Raw genomic sequence first — 21,274 nt, forward strand, 5'->3', positions numbered from 1 at the left:
ATCTTGAGGATACGGCCTCGGAAATCGAGGCTGCATGGACGCAAACGCAGATTAATACACTGTTTCACCCGCTCACCCAAGCGCGATGCCCCTCCCAGCTGCACGTGGCGGTGGCGCGGAAATGTTTCCTGAGGTGCCTACGCCTTACCAGAGCGACCAAGCCGTATGCCCCGGTCATACCACTGCTGGGCACACCGACCCCGGCGGGGATCCTCACGGAAACGCGCTTGGAAGCATGGGCACGGGCGGGGGTGGACATGCTGAGCGACCTGTACGCTGAAGGCGAATTGCTTACCTTCGCAGCCCTGGCTGACAGCGCGGACCTCCCGGCTGGGCAGTTCTTGCAGCACGCGTCGTTACTGCGCACGCTCACAGCCTCCTGGGGTGAAGTGACGGAAGAACTCCCGATGCATTGCTATATCCAGTACCTGCATGTCATGGGCAACGGATCGCACATCATACACTGGCTGGCGCAGGCGTTACAGACACACTCGCAACCTTCTACACAGCCGCTGCGTGACAAATGGGCGGCGGACAGGGGCCGGGACTGGACCGATAAGGAGTGGGCGATGGTCTTGGCGGGACCGACCAACATCCCTAGAAACCCCCGCTTTAAGATTATACAGTACTATTTGCTAAGTCCAACAAAGTGCAAGCGCGCTTTTGGGACGTGGGCCTCATCACAGCCAAACGCCTGCTCACCAAGCATTGGAAATCTGCTACCCCTCCCCACACACAGCACTGGCGAACGTCCTTCACTAACTGGGCGCGAGCGGAAAGTGCCGTGCTCCTGAGGGAAGAAACGGCGGGACTACGCAAGTTCCCCATCGCCCAGCTCTGGGACGATCTCCTCCAGACGTATCAGGAGGCCTGCCAGGAACATGAGATGACCTAAGGCGACCACCGCCTGCCTCATAGACGCGCTGGGCGCACTCACATGCCGAGACCTTGCCTGGAAGTGCACCGTCTCCCCCCCCCCCGCACTGCCCCCCCCCCCACACACACAGCTTCTGTCCTCCTAGCCCTGGTCCCTCTGGCTGCTTACCCCCCGCTACATCACACGATGATCTCCTTCATGCCCCCCCTCCACCCACTCCCTGACCGCGATACATTACCCGACCCCAGTTTTCCCCTGCCGTTATGACGCGTGGGGGATAGTTTAACCGCTGGTCAAGTTCCCCGACCAGACTTACACTTAGCTCTCGATATGGACACTGAGGAAAGAGCGACCACTAGGCGGCAGCACACTACGAAACGCATGCTACACCTGGAGTACGAAGAGGTACTGACGCTTAGGGCTCCGGCGCACGCAGTGAACATACACGCGGCAAGGTGAAGTGAACCTGTCCTAACACTGACTGACCGCTGCGCCTGGGACCTGAGGATTAGTGTGCGATCCGCCCTGCTGCCGCACATGTGGACATCACTTTTAGGGCTGCGACCTGGACTCGCGAGCCTTCACCGGTAGTTTTATGCCTCAGTGAGCTATACCACACACTGATTGTCATGCACGATAGAGCATTGCAAATGCGAGCCATACCCACAACCACCCCGAGACCCACGCATTGCTATGCACTTATACAGCTCTGCACACACCTAGGTGAGGTCCCGGGGAACAAGCTGCGACGACTGCGATGCTTGCCTGAATGACACATTTCTACTGTTGTTACAAAAAAAAAAAGAGAAAATTAGACTGATCATTTCTTATGGGCAATTCCAAATGACAATGCTGATTCCATCATGTATACTGCCGCTGGACCCCCGGATTGCCAGTTAAATGGCTGTGTCATCCATGCCGCATCACTCTGTTTCTTGACTATCTGATTCGCCCCTCTGTGGGCCATGCAATGCACCCTGTATGATGATGGACAAATGTGAAATAAAGGTCTTCCAAAAACAAAAACAAAAACAAAAAAAATAGAAGAAAGATTAGTACATAATAGTTTTTATTAATAAATGCATTTATTTTCCAAAAAATATGCTTTACGATGTTAGCAAACTTGGAATAGTTTTTCAAAGTTTGGAAAAAATGTAGCTATTTTTTTTCCTTTTCACTTTGGCATGTTTGGGGTTATTCGATGTTGCAAAAAAATGATTACTTATGGCAGGAAAAAGGAGAAAAAAAAATGCAACAAAAACAAGGCTGACCCGACTAATATTTTTAGAGAATGTTTTAAAAAAATATTTTTGCCAATTGTAATTAGTGTTTGATTAAATTTAGGGCAAAGCAAGAAAGTAAGGTGAATTGTTTTATTTAGAAACTTAGAATGTTAGCCACATTTTCGAGGTAGTCTAGAGCCACACACAACGAAAACTGTTGCATTATACCCAATAGTCTCTCAGACATCTCCTTTGTTTTTTTTGTAACTTGTGGGTTTAGACTACCACTTAAAGTTTGGGAAAGTCTCATTTCTTGGAAACTTTGCTCCTTCTTCAAAGTTTCCAAAAAAGAGTAGAAATTAGGGTGAGGTTTTCCAATTGTATGGTTGAAGGAGTTATGCCATCCCTCAATGGCATTATTAGTTTTAGCTTCTCCCTCTAAACAGCTCGTGTAACAGTTCCACCACTCCACATGAAAACGTGGCTTCCTCCTGCGACCCGATCTGCTTAGGTGCCCAATCCATGTGTCTTCAAAATAATTTAGGATGGGTGCCAATTTGTCTTCATTTTCATTGTAATAATCAGATTCAGTAATGGCAGTGTAGTACTCATCTACACTTTTGGGAGGAACAAAACAAAGTGCTGTTAATTTTTTTTTAATTCAACTTGGAGTTTGCTATCTGTGGAGTATTCTGCAACCAGGGGTGTTTTCTGTAATTTACGCCAGAATGCCTGGGAAAAATGGAAAAAACACCCCTGAATTTGGGTATCCGTGTACGTTTTACTGATCACATTGATCATGCTCAATTCAAAATCTACTATTATTTCCCTAGGACTTTTTGTTATTGTATTTTTAATAACTGATAAAAGTTCAGTGTAGGTTGCAGAAGTCTTATCAGGCAGCAAACTATATACTAAGGGGATGACATTATGGTTAAGTTTAGCCTTTATAGTGTAAATTTGCATGAAAGGATGGGGTGTACTTTTAAAGGTCCCATCCATCATCCAAATTTCACTATTTTCTAACTTTACAAGGTTGCGGGGAGTACTAAAAATTAGAATACGTTTTTGAGGGTTTTCATTGTCATGGAGAAGGAAGGGTTCATCAGCAAAAGAAATAGTTAGTTCATGTGGAATTATAATGTCAGAAAAGGTATGAGGTGTTGTGGTTTGGGTGTTACTTGCCTGCTTTTGTCTTTGAATAATTCCCCTCAAATTAGGAATTATAGGCATATTACTAGAAACATGAGAGGGGACATGTTGTGCAACCTCTCTTAAAATGGATCCTGTTCAATCATTGGAGGTGCTTGCTAGTTCTTTCATCTCGTTTAAGGTTTCCCTTACATCAATCTCCATTGCAGAGGCAGAGTGGTTGTGATCAGTAGTTTTGATAACGATATCATCATGGGTAACCGCCCTGCCGCTGCAATGGGATGAGTAGTATTGCACACACCTCCAATGATTTCTAGGAACACTTATACTTTCTTTACAATATATGCATCCTGCATGCTTAAGTAATGTGTTTCCTTTTCTGGATTTGATGTAGGAAGCTGTTTCCTGAGTAGACATTATCTGTGGGATTTTTTTTTAAATATGTGATTGAAAATAAATTAAAAGTTAGAACAATATCTTATAGTTTCTCTACTTCTGCATTTTTCTGGAATTATAATTGTTAATCCTCCTGTTACATAAATCTCCCTTTTCCCTAATGTTTCTCCTCTTTGCAGTACAAATAGTCAATTTTGTTCTACAGTTTAGCACACTTTTCTTTCTGCTGCAATTTTTTTAAAGTTGAAATAGTATCTGTTACCACCACACCATCCTACACTTTCCCAACTGCTGCACCTAGTTGGAGTTAGAATAGTAATTGATACCCCTACACCATCCTACACTTTCCCTACTGTTGCACCTACCTGGAGTTAGAATAGTAAATTATACCCCTACACCATCCAACACTTTCCCTACTGCTGCACCTACCTGGAGTTAGAATAGTAAATAATACCCTTACACCATCCTACACTTTCCCTACTGTTGCACCTACCTGGAGTTAGAATAGTAAATAATACCCCTACACCATCCTACACTTTCCCTACTGCTGCACTTACTTGGAGTTAGAATAGTATTTGATACCCCTACACAATCCAATAATTTCCCTACTGCTGCATCTATCTGGAGTTAGAATAGCAATTGATACCCCGACACCATCCCACACTTTCCCCACTGCTGCACCTAACTGGAGTAAGAATAGTAAATAATACCCCTACACCATCCCACACGTTCCCTACGGCTGCACCTACCTGGAGTTAGAATAGTATTTGATACCCCTACACCATCCAAGACTTTCCCTACTGCTGCACCTACCTGGAGTTAGAATAGTAAATTATACCGCTACACCATCCCACACTTTCCCTACTGCTGCACCTACCTGGAGTCAGAATAGTAAAGAATACCCCTACACCATTCTACACTTTCCCTTGGAGTATGCATTTTAAATACCTTTTGATTTGGTTTCTTTCTTTGTGGTCTTGTTTCTGCTCTGCTTTTTCGTTTCTTGGTGGTCTTTTGGGTTGTTGTACGTCTGGGTTTCACCTTGTTATTTGGTGATGAGAAGATTAATGTGAATTTCTAAAAAAATGATTTAGGAAATGGAAATGTTGTTTTAATGTAAAATGTTTGTGATACAGTTAAAAATGTCAACAATACTATGTATAATTTACATTTTACTTTACTGTACCTTTTATACTATACTACCCTTTCCCTGTCACTGCATTTTTCTGGTGTTAGAATAGTATTTTATTCCCCTACACCATCCCACACTTTCCCTACTGCTGCACCTACCTGGAGTTAGAATAGTATTTGATACCCCTACACAATCCAACACTTTCCCTGCTGCTGCACCTACCTGGAGTTAGAATAGTAAATTATACCTCTACACCATCCTACACTTTCCCTACTGCTGCACCTACCTGGAGTTAGAATAGTAAATAATATACTTACACCATCCTACACTTTCCCTACTGTTGCACCTACCTGGAGTTAGAATAGTAAATAATACCCCTACACCATCCTACACTTTCCCTACTGCTGTACTTACTTGGAGTTATAATAGTATTTGATACCCCTACACAATCCAATACTTTCCCTACTGCTGCATCTATCTGGAGTTAGAATAGTAATTGATACCCCTACACCATCCCACACTTTCCCTACTGCTGCACCTAACTGGAGTAAGAATAGTAAATGTTATCCCTACACCATCCTACACTTTCCCTACTGCTGCACCTACCTGGAGTTAGAATAGTATTTGATACCCCCACACCATTCAAGACTTTCCCTACTGCTGCACCTACCTGGAGTTAGAATAGTAATTGATACCCCTACACCATCCCACACTTTCCCTACTGCTGCACCTACCTGGAGTTAGAATAGTAAATAATACCCCTACACCATCCTACACTTTCCCTACTGCTGTACGTACTTGGAGTTATAATAGTATTTGATACCCCTACACAATCCAATACTTTCCCTACTGCTGCATCTATCTGGAGTTAGAATAGTAATTGATACCCCTACACCATCCCACACTTTCCCTACTGCTGCACCTAACTGGAGTAAGAATAGTAAATATTACCCCTACACCATCCTACACTTTCCCTACTGCACACCTACCTGGAGTTAGAATAGTATTTGATACCCCTACACCATGCAAGACCTTCCCTACTGCTGCACCTACCTGGAGTTAGAATAGTAATTGATACCCCTACACCACCCAACACTTTCCCTTGGAGTATGCATTTTAAATACCTTTTGATTTGGTTTCTTTCTTTGTGGTCTTGTTTCTGCTTTGCTTTTTCGTTTCTTGGTGGTCTCTTGGGTTGTTGCACGTCTGGGTTTCGCCTTGTTATTTGGTGATGAGAAGATTATTGTGAATTTCTAAAAAAATGATTGAGGAAATTGAAATGTTGTTTTAATGTTAAATGTTTGTGATACAGTTTGAAAAGTCAACAATACTGTGTATAATTTACATTTTACTTTACTGTACCTTTTATACTATACTACCCTTTCCCTGTCACTGCATTTTTCTGGTGTTAGAATAGTATTTTATTCCACTACACCATCCCACACTTTCCCTACTGCAGCACCTACCTGGAGTTAGAACAGTAAAAAATACCCCTACTCCATCCTACACTTTCCCTACTGCTGCACCTACCAGGAGTTAGATTAGTAAATAATACCCCTACACCATCCTACACTTTCCCTACTGCTGCACCTACCTGGAGTTGGAATAGTATTTGATACCCCTACACAATCCAACACTTTCCTTACTGCTGCACCTACTTGGAGTTAGAATAGTAATTGATACCCCTACACCATCCTACACTTTCCCTGCTGCTTTGCTTTTTCGTTTCTTGGTGGTCTTTTGGGTTGTTGCACGTCTGGGATTCGCCTTGTTATTTGGCTATGAGAAGATTAATGTGAATTTCTAAAAAAATGATTAAGCAAATGGAAATGTTGTTTTTATTTAAAGTGTTTGTGATACAGTTAAAAATGTCAACAATACTGTGTATAATTTACATTTTACTTTACTGTACCTTTTATACTATACTACCCTTTCCCTGTCACTGCATTTTTCTGGTGTTAGAATAGTATTTTATTCCCCTACACCATCCAACAATTTCCCTACTGCTGCACCTACATGGAGTTAGAATAGTAATTGATACCCCTACACCATCCCACACTTTCCCTATCGCTGCACCTACCTGGAGTTAGAATAGTAATTGATTCCCCTACACAATCCAACACTTTCCCTACTGCTGCACGTAACTAGAGTTAGAATAGTAATTGATACCCTAACACCATCCAACATTTAATCTAAAGCAGCACCTTCTTGGAGTTAGAATACTAATTGACATGCCTACACCATCCCACACTTTATGTATTGCTGCACCTACCTGGAGTTAGAATAGTATTTGATACTCCTACACCATCCAACATTTTCCCTACTGCTGCATCTACCTGGAGTTAGAATAGTAATGGATACCCCAACACCATCCCACACTTTTTTTTACAGTAGCACCTTCTTGGAGTTTGAATAATAATTGATTTCCCTACATCATCCCACATTTTATATACTGCTGCATCTTCCTCCAGTTAGAATAGGTATTTTTAACCTTATAACTACCCACACTTTTCATTCTGCTGCAATTTTTTAAAATGTTTATTCAATATATTTGCCCTACTTTCGAGTATGCATTTTAAATACCTTTTGTTTTGGTTTCTTTCTTTGTGGTCTTGTTTCTGCTTTGCTTTTTCTTTTTGTTGGTGGTCTTTTGGGTTGTTTGCACATCTGGGATTCTCCTTGTAATTTGGTGAGGAGAAGATTAATGTGATTTTCTTAAAAAATGATTAAGGAAATGGAAATGTTGTTTTAATTTAAAATGTTTGTGATACAGTTAAAAATGTCAACATTACTGTGTATAAGAAAATTTTTACTTTATTGTACCTACATACTATACTACCCTTTCCCTGTCACTGCATCTTTCTGGTGTTAGAATAGTAATTGATACCCCTACACCATCCTACACTTTCCCTACTGCTGCACCATTAAGAAGTTAGAATAGTAATTGTTACCCCTACACCATCCTACACTTTACCTACTGTTGTACCTTCCTGGAGTTAGAATAGAAATTGATACCCCTACACTATCCCATACTTTCCCTACTGTTTCACCTACCTGGAGTTAGAATAGTACTTGATGCCCCTACATCATCCAACACTTTTCCTAATGCTACACCTACCTGGAGATAGAATAGTAATTGATACCCCAACACCATCCCACACTTTTTCTACTGCAGCACCTTCATGGAGTTAGAATAGGAAATTATATTCCTACTCTATCCTACAGTTTCCGTATTGCTATTGATATCTCTACATTTTCTAAAATTTTCTATAATGCAGCACTTTAATGGAGTAATTTAAAATAAATTTAACTCAACATTTTCTTGCTCTTTTATAATCTATTCTTCATTAATAAACACAGTATAACAAATGCTGTTATGCTAATAATGAAATATTTACCTTCTTTAATACTCAACGTTAGAATTTCCAAAGAGGAAATTGTTAATTCTTTTTTCCTTATCGAATTTCTGTGTAAAAATCAGAATAAATATGTGTGGTTTAGTAAATGTTTTTAAGTTTAATTAATTTAGAAATGTAATTTCTATAATTTAGAAAAGTACCTTTAATTTATTGTTGAAGAGCAGTGTGGCTCCTGTAGCAAACTCGAATATTTTTAAACTAGGCCTTTTCGTCACACTTTATAGAAATTCATCTATAGAAAAAAATGTAACATTTAGTGATGTTTCTATTAAAATATATCTTTAATAAATCGAAAAAAAATTTATTAAAAAAATTATTTTCTTTACAAAATAGTCCGTTTTAAATATGTTGTGGGTTTTTAAAAAAGAAATATGTTTCCTTAAATATAGCAATATATTGTTGCTATTTATTTCGTTTATCTATTGAAAATAAAAATTATTAGAGGCAGCGTTTTAAATGTTTAGAGAAAACATTTCTGTTATTAATTTGAGAAACTTACCTGTGTTGTGAAAAATAATGCTTCTTTGAAAGAATTTGGTGTTATCTTAATGAAGAGGTCAGAGGGTCAGTTTTTGGCGTCTGGTCACTCTGGGATTTGAGAATCAACTGATTTTAAAATGGTGTCTTGCTCGTATTTATAAGTTTTACTCAGTGTCATTGTTTTATTTAAGAAACATAGCGTCGGTATTCTTTATTTAAATCCGTTTCATTTCTGTGTAAACTTATAATTATTAAAAATCAGGAAAAGATGTTTTGTTTTCACTTTATCGTTCCGTTTTGGCATCCATTTTGAAAGTAGTGTTGTGGTATTAATTTCATGGAAAGAGTTGTAGGACATGTTTAGGAACTACACAGTTTAAAATGGCGACTATGTGTATGTATAATATATGTATTTACGAATAATTATTTTCTTTAATGGTACGAAATAGTTACTTTGATATATTTTAGAAATCGTTGTTTGTGTAAAAAATTCAACACTTACGAATTAATGAGTATATTTTAATACGCGAGTATTAATGGTAATACTCGAGTACTAATTCTAATACCCGATTATTAATTTTATTAAATGCTTGGCATTTCGTTCATTTACCGTTCAGTTTTTCTCTACATTTTAAAACACTTCCCCACCCAAAACCCCTATTTTCCCTGCATCCCGTGCCAGGTTTTATTTAACAAAAAAAACCAAAAACGTTATTTATGCGTTGTAAAGGTATGCGTTGTAATCGAATTCGTTGTAATGGCACTTTTCCATTATTAATACTATCTCGCGTTGTAACAGTATTCGTTGTAAAAACATGCGTTGTAAAAGTATTTGCGTTGTAAAAAATGCGTTGTAAAGCCATGCATTGTAATAGCATGCGTTGTAACATCATACATCCCAACGCGTTACCCCCTCCTACTGCTCCCTTCCTATCGCTCCTTTCCTATCTACTTGTGACACTAAATATCCAGCTGGGACTGCAATGTTCCAAATATTACTAGAAACTAAAAATGTAACTCCCTAGTACCTCACGCCCAACTGAGCCCCAGGCCATTATAGCAACAGATCCCAGAAAGCAGTCTTTTCCCTGCCAAAAGCTATTGACAGATCCATCTTAGGTATCTTAAAGAGCAAGTCCAACCAGTCAGAATACAAGGGGGGAGTGGGGTCTATCCATCTTTTGCATATTTGTCTATTCTATGCCATACTACTAGCTAGGAGACAAATATGCAAAAGATGGAAGACTTAAAATGTTGTGTGCAAGAGGCTAGAAGAGCCAAGAAAATGTAGCAACAAAGCATGGCTATACAAGATTTATACATCAAATATTTACAGCAAAACACAACACTTATGCTGCTGATGGGGACACTCCTAAGGGTTTGAGGGCATTGAAAGGTAGAATGGTTTAAGATCTTGAGTGTGACAGTTTCCAGGGCATCATAGATGAATATTAGAAGGGTCATGCTTCCAAAACAGGCTTATGAATAAAATAAATATTCTTCATATGATTTCAGGCCACAATGCTATCCATGTGATGTTTTCACCTTATACATAAAATACTGGGTTAAAATCTGATGTTTTTGTCGTCACTTTTCTCCACACCTTAGCCTGTTGAATAGTGCCCTAGTGAGTTAGACAAATATGTTTGTTTTACTTATAACCTAGTCTACTGGTAACTATTGCAGGCTTCTAATTTACCATTTGGCATTGAGGGAACTCCTATCTCCCACAGTCTCACCTACCTTGAAGTTCTAAAGGAGAGGGCACAACTTTGTTCACGACAGCAGGTGTGCAGTGTGATTATTTTTATGTTTTAGCTAGCTATGGACACTCTCACTGGTGTTTAAGCTTACAGTTTGCTGCTGGAGTCATCATTTGGTCTGTGTTGGTCCTCTGCAGACGCAAGAAGTTAATGTTCCACATGCTGAATGATCTTCTCGTATTTGCAGTCCAATCTTAGTTCCACCATCTTGTGCTGTGTCTTGGAGTCAGTGCACTTTTACTCTTCTGATAGCTATTAAACTTTTCTATCTCTTCAGCCAACAGTCAGTCAAAAAAAGTAGTTGGTAGTGTCTATCCGAAGTAACGGTAGCCCAAGTGAGACTATTACAGGAGAATCACTTATGAAGGGCACACAATGTTTTCTGTTGGTCGTGTATCTTTTCTACTTATTGTTACTTTAATACTAATACACTGCTATTGCTGAAGGATGTACTTAGAGGTGGGAAAGCCAGAGAATTTATGGGAAGAGCGTTCCCAGAGCTGATCCAGGGGTCTGACTTGGCTCCAAAGACCAAACCATGAGCCGTAGCCACTGGATCATATTGGGAGGGCGCATGAGAAGGAGGCAAAAATAAACTGACCTAACTATGGACATTCTATGACAGGTTGATGCCCCTGATAGCCCAGTAGTTGAGGCAGTCACATGTTATCAATAATCAAAAAAGAGGTGTATAGTCACAAAAGAGTGTGCTGTTCTGTGAACATGTAACAGGCGAGAGCGTGGATAGAAGAATTACACTAGGCTGAAGAAACTCCCATCAGCCCACCATTGTGGCGGAATCTCATCATGTGGGATACGGATGGTAAATCCAAATCTCGCCCAATCCCATCTAATGATGGTGCAGAGATGGATGACCGGGGTAACCTTCTAGCCACAGTGTATTTCGAATGGTGCTGATAGTTGTGCAGTGCTCGGTGAAAAAAAAGGTGTGTGAAATTAAAATTAACTACTAGTGCATAAAATATGTTTATTAGGAACTGCGCTAGTGTTAAGATTTAAAAAACACCTAATAGTTTGAAAATATAACTATATATTCGCGCTGTGCAGTGTGGTCGACATGTTTCAGCTTACGGAGCAAAGATCTCCAGCTTTCTTCAGGACTGTGATGGAAAGAAGCTACTGCAGAGTGAACAATTTTACAGTGTAATTGTAAACAAAATACATTCTCCTACCAGAAACTTGGAGCCCCAATATTAGCTGGTGGAAAGTGAAATAACTCGTCCTATTCCCAGCGTTTTTGTGGGAAGTAACCTCACCTCACCCGGCACCCGCTCGGGAAAATGAGGCCCCGCTCTGTCCGTCGGTACCTCGATCAGCTTCGGCTTTCGACCGAGGTACCGACGGACAGAGCGGGGCCTCATTTTCCCGAGCGGGTGCCGGGTGAGGTGAGGTTACTTCCCACAAAACGCTGGGAATAGGACGAGTTATTTCACTTTCCACCAGTTAATATTGGGGCTCCAAGTTTCTGGTTGGAGAATGTATTTTGTTTACAATTGCACTGTAAAATTGTTCACTCTGCAGTAGCTTCTTTCCATCACGGTCCAGAAGAAAGCTGGAGATCTTTGCTCCGTAAGCTGAAACATGTCGACCACACTGCACAGCGCCAATATATATTTCTATTTTCAAACTATTAGGCGTTTTTTAAATCTTAACACTAGCGCAGTTCCTAATAAACATATTTTCTGCACTAGTAGTTAATTTTAATTTCACACACCCTTTTTTCACCGAGCACTGCACAACTATCAGCACCATTCGAAATACACTGTGGCTAGAAGGTTACCCCGGTCATCCATCTCTGCACCATCATTAGATGGGATTGGGCGAGATTTGGATTTACCATCCGTATCCCACATGATGAGATTCCGCCACAATGGTGGGCTGATGGGAGTTTCTTCAGCCTAGTGTAATTCTTCTATCCACGCTCTCGCCTGTTACATGTTCACAGAACAGCACACTCTTTTGTGACTATACACCTCTTTTTTGATTATTGATATTATGGTTTGGGTTGTGAGGTGTGATGGTCTATAAACCAACCCATTTAGACCCCCTAGTTTTCTATGTTTGTCCAGTCACATGTTAGCCTACTGACTCTACCTGACCCCTATCAGTCTGAGTGGTTCAAACGGATGTATGACGTTACAACGCATACTTTTACAACGCCTACCTTTACAACGCATTTTTTACACCGCAACATCCATTACAACGCATACCATTACAACGCATGCCATTACAACGAATTCTTTGAAACTACCTTTACAACGCATTCCACTACAACGCATACTACATTTACAACGCATACCATTACAACGCATAACATTACATTGCATGTAAGGTAAGTATTGGATAGTGTAGGGGTAAAAATTACTATTCTAACTCCAGGGGGTGCAACAATAGGGTGAGTGTTGGATAGTGTAGGGGATAACATTACTATTCTAACTCCAGGGGGTGCAACAGTAGGGTAAGTGTTGGATAGTGTAGGGGTACTATGTGTTGTAATGCTATGCGTTGTAATGGTATGCGTTGTAATGACTGCGTTGTAATGACATGCGTTGTAGTGGTGTGCGTTGTAGTGTCATGCGTTGTAATGGTTGCGTTGTAAATGCATGCGTTGTAATGGATGTTGCGTTGTAAAAGTTTCGTTGTAATGGTAGTGCGTTGTAAAAGTTGCGTTGTAAAGGTTGTTTCCCGTTTCAAACTAGTTTCCTCTTGAATGTATCGATAAACAGGAATAGATTGGGGTTCATGCACCAGTAAGGCCTGTGGAGGATCACTGAAATAATATCGAGGGCCAAAATATCGACTTGCCAAAATATCGTGGACAAAATATCGACAGTCAAAATATCGAGTTTGTATCTACAAACAGGTAAGTACAAAAATATCGAGTACAAAATATCGTTAACAATAATATAGATGTAAAAAATATCGACTTTATTAAAAACAGTGTTAAATTAAATTAATATTAAATTTTAATTACTAAAATATACTTAAAAATACTTAAATTAAATTACAATAATTAAATAATAAATGAAAATAAAAAAAATATTTTTTTACAATCTTATTTGTTGACCCTGAACCCTAAAAATACCCCTTTACCCAAAAAACCCAAAACTGACCCTGAACCCTAAAAATACCCCTTTACCCAAAAACTGAAAACTGACCCTGAACCCTAAAAATGCCCCTTTACCCAAAAACTGAAAACTGACCCTGAACCCTAAAAATACCCCTTTACCCAAGAACTCAAAACTGACCCTGAACCCTAAAAATACCCCTTTACCCATGAACTGAAAACTGACCCTGAACCCTAAAAATACCCCTTTACCCATGAACTGAAAACTGACCCTGAACCCTAAAAATGCTCCTTTACCCAAAATGTATCAATATTATTTAATTACCAATTAATTATTAATTAACAATAACAATAAAGTAAATATATTAGCACATTAGCTGTAATTATTTTAATAATTTATATTAGTTTTTCCCAATTAATTACTTCAAAATAACACAAAATTATATATATTAAAAATTTACTCTAATTAATGTAATTAACTAATGGGGGGGCGTGGCCAAGAGCGCAATGTAAGAGGACGTGCCCGGGTAGAGCTCCGAGCGAGGCTCCCCTTCCACGGGCGATTTCTCCTTCAATTCCGGTGCATTCGGGCCCAAACTCGGACCGAGTGCACCCGGGGACCTGCCCTGCCATCCCTGAAAATTTCAGGAGGATCGGAGCACCGGACCCCCCCGACCGTCAGCTGCTGCTGCACCTGCCCGCCCAGGGCTCACTTCCGGTCGGCGGCCCCATCTACCCAAGACCGGGGATCCGGCCCAACGAGGTAGGCCGCAACACGTGTGCACTCCCCGGCGCGATCCGGAGGGGAAGGATACCGCGCCGCAACGCCGGCCGCCCACCAGCGCTCCAGCCGTGCAGGAGCCCCAGATTCAGCTGCAAGGCATCCAACCCTGGCCCACGGCAGGCGGTGAAATCGGCCCGCCCTGCCGACCGACCCTGGAGGCATCCTGCCAGGCCCTGCGAGCACCGGAGAGGGGGACCACTCGGACACCTGGGGGTCCATTTGATCAGCGTTGCCCCTGGCTCCCGGCAGACCACAGCGAAAACTGACCCGCTCTGCCCCCTGGACCCTCACACTCGCCCGCCGCCTTGTCGCTGGCCCAGCGAGGGGGACGAGACGGTACCACAGCGCCCGGTACCCCCGGTGAACCCACGGCGCGGGGATCCCAGAGACCACAAGCAGGCACGCCACACTGACCCGCGGCGCCCTGCACTGCTGACCCGCCCTGCCTGCCGGCGCTGGGGACTTCCCGCCAAAACTAGCGGGAGCCGGAGGACTATCGCACTCTACTGCTTGGTGACCCGCACTATCGACGTCGCCCCTGGGCCTGAATGATCGGCGACGGTAGCTGGGTGGCCCCATCTCCTGGACACCGGAACCCACCCGCTGTACAGATACAGCCGCTGGTCAACGTCGGACCCATCCAGTGCTGAAGAGCCCGGCCCACGCGACACACAGACCGTGACCACGTCGAGACAGCCCATCTAACAATCGGCCTTACACCAGGGGACCTTCCCAGGCCCACGCGGGGGAGAACCCAGAACAGCTCCGCATTCTCCACCTCAGCTAATCCAGCACCGAGCTCCACGGTGCCCCACGCAACGTCAGGTGGCATCCAGGATCCCGCACACCGCCCGGCACGGGCTGAGCGGACGGCCTGACCAGGAGAGGCTAGTACGCACGGGCCCCAACAGCGTTCGCCGTGAAAGCTTGCCTGACCGGCTGCCTACCCGTGACAACCACCCACATGTCAGGGGGGACCAGAGCGAAGACCGGCACCGGTGGGACACTGAGCAAAGGAAAGATGGTGAAGAACACAGAGGCTGACCAAACCGCCTCCAAACTGGACACTATGCTGGCGGCCATGGAACGCCTGGAGGAATCCATGCAGCTCACCCGTACGTCACTGGAGAACAGGATCGATAAAGTGGCTGTGGACTTAACGCTCCTTCGAGCGGACCACAAGAAACTGTCTGACCGCACCACGGCCTTGGAGCAAACAATGGCGGAGACCACACCCAAGCTGACGCAGACAGATAAGCACGTCCGTGACCTACTCAACCGGGTGGAATTCCTCGAGGATAGAGCGGAGGATGCTGAAGGTCGGGCCAGAAGAAACAATGTACGCATAGTGGGCCTGCCGGAACGATGGGAACGGAGGGAGACTGCGGAACATATGGAGATCTGGCTCAGAGAGCTCCTACCAGAAGGCACCCTGTCACCGCATTTTGTGGTGGAAAGAGCGCACAGAGTACCGTCCCGTCCACCCCCGGAGGGCTCCAGCCCGAGGCCAATGCTCATGCGGGTGCTGAATTACCGTGACCGGGACGCCATTCTCCGCGAAACGCGGAAACTGTCGGACATACAGGTGGACAACGCCAAGGTGATGTTCTTCCCTGATTACACCATTCAGGTCCAGCGCCGGCGTCAATCGTTCCTCGAGGTGAAACAACGGCTCAGGCGCCTGGCTCTCAAGTACTCCTTGCTGTTCCCAGCACGTCTCAGAGTGGTGGCGCAGGACAAAACCCACTTCTTCGATACTCCAGAGGCAGCGGCGGCCTGGCTGGATTCAGGAGTGGATGCCAACTACGTACCTGCGCCGAAGGAGCAGCGCCGAAATTGAGGTACCCGCAGGCGGAGACAACGACACGTCTCGAGGCCCGGGTCGCCGACCACAGACGCAGAAATTGGACCCACCCCAGAGCAAATACTGATTGAACATCGAGAGGCCATCCGGAGAACGGCTGAGATCAGTGGTTCACAATCGCCCATCCTGATCTCCAACGCAAGCCCAAGATCACGCGGGAGCGAGGACGACGATTTCATGTACGGACTGCCAGATGACTCAAACACTGAGGGCTTGCCGGATGTCACACCCCAAACATCGGATCTGATAGCATAAACAACCCTCCTCAACCTAGCCCAGGCCTGGGCGTTGCGATTGGCATCCTGGGACAGTTTGGTCACTTTTAAGGCTGACCTGTCCAGGAGTCCACAACAGCACTTCTGAGACCCACGGCAGCTACATACAGCCCCATCTCCGTGATCTGAGCTCCACTCCTGATCCCCCCACCTACCGGCCCGGCACGGCCCGCCGTGACACCGAGAGAGGGGTTGGAGCGGTCCCATTGACACGTCACTGGGAGCAAGCATCTGGTGGGGTGGACGGACCCCTAGAGGTGAGTGGCCCCCCCTGTGGAAGTAGCAGATGGGATCCCCCCCCCAGGGGTGGACTATCCGAGACCAGCGACATTGGGAACCATGACTTGTCTGCGGACACTGCCACTGACATTTGGTGCCCCTAGACATACTGCCCGTGGAGGGGAGCTGCCACAGCTCTCTTGGCGACTTGAACTCACTTGCTTTACTCACGTGCTGAACTTAGTCATCCCCCCATTGAACTCACGGATTGATTAAGCTCGATAGAGCGTTTGGGCGGTGACTCGTTCTGTCGTTGCCCTTTTGGTATTATGTTTCTGTTAAAGTTCTTCCTTTTGAGACTAGTGTGGACATTGCAATGCTACAACGTGCATCCCTGGGACTGTGGGAGTGGGCAAGGGGTAACAATAGCCACTGTCCGCGGCCGCTGTGTGTGTGTGTGTGGGTGGGGTGGGCTGGGGGTTGGGGGGGGGCGGCTGGGTGCTTGAGCACGATGCATACTGTGATGGCTACGATTAAATTTTGTACCTGGAATGTCAGGGGCATGCACACACCCTCACGTAGATACCAGGTGTACTCATACCTTAGGCGACATCAGGTCCAGATTGCACTACTGCAGGAGACACACCTAGTCGCCGCTGAGGTGGCCGCACTTCGCCGTAGGTGGAGGGGGCAGATATACGCCACGACCTTTTCAGCGTTCGCGCGGGGGACCCTGATCTGGGTCAGACCTGGGGTTCCATTCGCACTAACACACAGCAATATCGACACCGAGGGACGCTACGTCTTCATACAGGGTAGACTAGACGGACAGCAAATTGTCATAGCCTCCATATACGCACCCAATGTGGAACAGGGGAAATTCTTCACGCGCTTGTCGGCAGTAATTGCGCCCTGGCCAGACGTACCCTTGATGGTGGGCGGGGATTACAACTGCGTACTAGATGTTTCCCTTGACCGCTCGTCCCCCCCAGCAGCGATCGTCCCAGCGCAAGCGACTTCCAGGGCCCTAACCGATTGGGCGACGCAATGGAACCTGCACGACGCCTGGCGAGTCAGGAATCCCACCGCCCGGGTGTATTCCTATTACTCGGGAGCCCATTCTCTGCATGTTAGGTTGGACCGATACATGCTGTCCCGCGACCTGATTTCCTCCGTGACTGACGCTGACTATCTGGGACGGACGCACTCGGACCATAACCCGCACACACTGGTCTATGGATGGCGGCGCCCACATCCGCCCGTACCCACATGGCGCTTACAGCCGGACCTCCTACTCCGGGAGGAGATGTCCAGGAGAATCATTCAATATTTTGAAGACAACACCGACTCGACCTCCTCCCCGAGACTTGAGTGGGACGCCTTCAAGGCGGTCACCCGGGGAGGCTGCCTCAGTGTTCAGGCGGGCCTACGAGGCCAGGTGGAGAGGGACCTGATAAGGGTGGAGGAGGCGCTACTGGATAAAGAACGGGAGGCGACGGGAGGCGATGATTCCCAGCTGATCTCGACCAGGGCAGATCACGCTGCGTTGATGGAGCGCCTAAAGAACATTAACTTCGCGGCCCACTCCGCGCGCACTCACAACGCGGGGGACAAACCTGGCAGACTGCTATCGTGGCTGATACGGCAGGACACGCAGTCTGCGCCGGTCCTGTCGATCCGTACGCCCCAAGGCATCGAGGTCTACACCCAGACACAGATCCACGAGGCGTTCGCGTCACATTACAAGTCCCTGTATAACACACGGCTGCAGGCCACCGTGGTGGAGATCGTGGACTATCTGACGACCCTGCAGCTCCCAACAGCTACTGCTGCCCACCAGGCGGAGCTGGGTGCTGCAATTACCGGTGAGGAACTACGGGACGTGATTTTCTCCCTTTCCAATGGCAAAGCGCCGGGCCCTGACGGGCTCCCGGCAGAGTTCTACAAAGCCTACTCACTGGTGCTAATACCAGAACTGCTGAGAATGTATAAGGCGGCATTGGAAGATGCTGAGCTCCCAGCGTCCCTAAACGAAGCTAACGTGGTCTCTCTGCTGAAACCAGGTAGGGAGGCGACCGAACTTGGCTCATACAGACCATTGGCACTCCTCAACACCGATTATAAAATATTAGCCGCGACGCTCGCCCGGAGACTTGCACCGCTGGTCCCCACGCTGGTGCACGCTGATCAAAATGGCTTTGTGCCCACCCGGAGCACGTCCTACAATCTACGCCGGTTTTTTAAGATCCAACGGTATGCAACCCCTACCTGGCCGCGTTCAGGGTGCATCGTGCTCGATCTGGAAAAAGCGTTCGACTCGGTGGAATGGCCGTATCTCCTCCGAGTCCTTGAGAAATACGAACTAGGCGAAGCCTATATCCAGATGGTGGGGCTCCTCTATCAGGCGCCCGAAGTGCGTGTCCGGACTGGGCGGTTGTTTTCCGACAGGATCCGCATTGGGCGGGGTACCAGACAGGGCTGCCCCCTCTCCCCTATGATATTCGCCCTGGCGATGGAGCCATTGGCGGAACTGCTCCGCACCTCCGGCGCCACATGGGGCATCCCACTAGCGGACGGCATACACTCGGTGTCTCTATATGCCGATGATCTACTACTGTATGTCAGAGATCTCACATGCATACCTGAGGCAATCGCGGACATCTTCCGTACATTCGGAGATATGTCGGGGCTCCGCGTTAACTGGGCCAAATCGGGAACCTACGCATTCAGTAGCGAGATGCCGCAATGTGAGGTGCGCATGATGGGGGAGACGCTCCGATGGCACCCGACGGTATTCAGGTACCTAGGGATCTTGATATATCGAGACCCCGTGGATCTCCTGGAGGGTAACCTGGTGAGGGCTATATCCTCACTCACGGCCCAGGTCACGTTCTGGAACTCCCTCCCGCTGAATGTGCCGGCCAGAGTGGCACTGACCAAAATGATAATGCTCCCCCGGCTCCTCTATTATTATGCTAACCTGCCAGTGTATGTGCCAGCGCGCATATTCAGAGGGCTGGAAACTCTCACCAGGCGCCTTATTTGGAACAAAGGGAGACCACGGGTAGCGTTAAAGACTCTATATGCGGCCACGGACGCTGGAGGCTTAGCCGTCCCCAACCAGGAGTTATATTACTTAGCAGCCCAGCTACAATGGGTCGCTTACTGGCTGAGCGGCAAGAACCTGATAGACACGGCCACGGCTGATACCACTCTGTCCCCCGTGCAGGTGCTCACACTCTTCCACCCCCTAACGCAGGGGCGACACCCCACACAAGTCCATGTGGCGATCGCGAAGCGGTGCTTTGCGCGGGCCCTCAGACTTACCAAAGGTACAGTGCCCTACGCTCCGAACCTGCCACTACTGGGAACTCCCTTGGGCACTAGCATACTTTCCTCGACTGCGCTACGCAGCTGGACGGCGGCAGACCTGGACGACCTGAGCGGCCTATATAGCGACGGAGTGCTGCTGCCCTTCGAGACCCTGACCGCAGACACCGAGCTGCCAGTGGGTCAATTCCTGGCACACGCCGGACTCCTACATGAACTGACGAAGGCATGGGGTGACATGAGCCAAGAACCGCCCACTCATCTTCTCATCCAGTACCTGCACGTGATGGGCAATGGGTCTCATATAGTGCACTGGCTGGCACAGGCACTACACACCCATACTCAATTCTCCTCCCAAAGGCTGAGGGGGAAGTGGACGACCGACCGAGGCTCCGACTGGACGGACAAACAATGGACCGCAATATTAGCGGGCGCTAGAAATGTTCCCCGAAACGCGCGATTTAAAACCATCCAATATTATATCATTCATCGAGCGTATTTGTCTCCTGACAAACTGAATCGCTACTTCGGACTCACTTCGTCGGCATGTCCCAGATGTGGCCTCCTAGACTCGGACTTCCTGCACGCACTCTGGAACTGCGCCCACCTCGCCTCGTACTGGTCAGCGGTCACTGACACGCTGACGGCGGCCTCGGGCGAAACTCTCCCCAAGACGTGGGAAGTATGCTTACTGGGGCTTTACAGGAGAACCAAGCAGACCAAGCTGCGGGCACGCTTTTGGGACTTAGGCCTCATTACGGCTAAACGCCTCATTACGAAACGGTGGAAAAACGCCAACCCACCGCGCCCTGCAGACTGGCGTCGCTCTTTTGGCAACTGGGCCAGTGCGGAGAGTGTGTCACTACACAGAGAGGAGACCACTGGCCTACGGAAATACCCGATCGCCCAAGACTGGGACGCTACCCTGATCGCGTACCACAGGGCATGCACCCGGGCCGGTATAGAATGCCAACCTGACGCGGAATAGAAGGGGCCCTGTCGCTTGCTGTCCATATAGGTCACGGAATTTGCCCCCCCCCACTACCGCGTCCCCCCCCACCCCCCCCTGCTGCCGCGCCCACCCCCTCCCCCCCTCATTCCCCCCCCGCCGCCAGCCCCGACTACCGAGCTCTTGCACACCGAGCGATGTCCCCTGCCGCCCCCCCGCCGCTGCCCTTCCCCCCCCGCTGCCTCCTCCCCCCCCGCCTCCACCCCCGCGGCCGCAGCGACACCACATCCTCGATCACCCCCGCCCCTGCGCAGCCCGTACAG

Source organism: Lissotriton vulgaris, chromosome 4_1 (assembly GCF_964263255.1).
Source record: "Lissotriton vulgaris chromosome 4_1, aLisVul1.2, whole genome shotgun sequence".
Lineage (NCBI taxonomy): Eukaryota > Metazoa > Chordata > Amphibia > Caudata > Salamandridae > Lissotriton > Lissotriton vulgaris.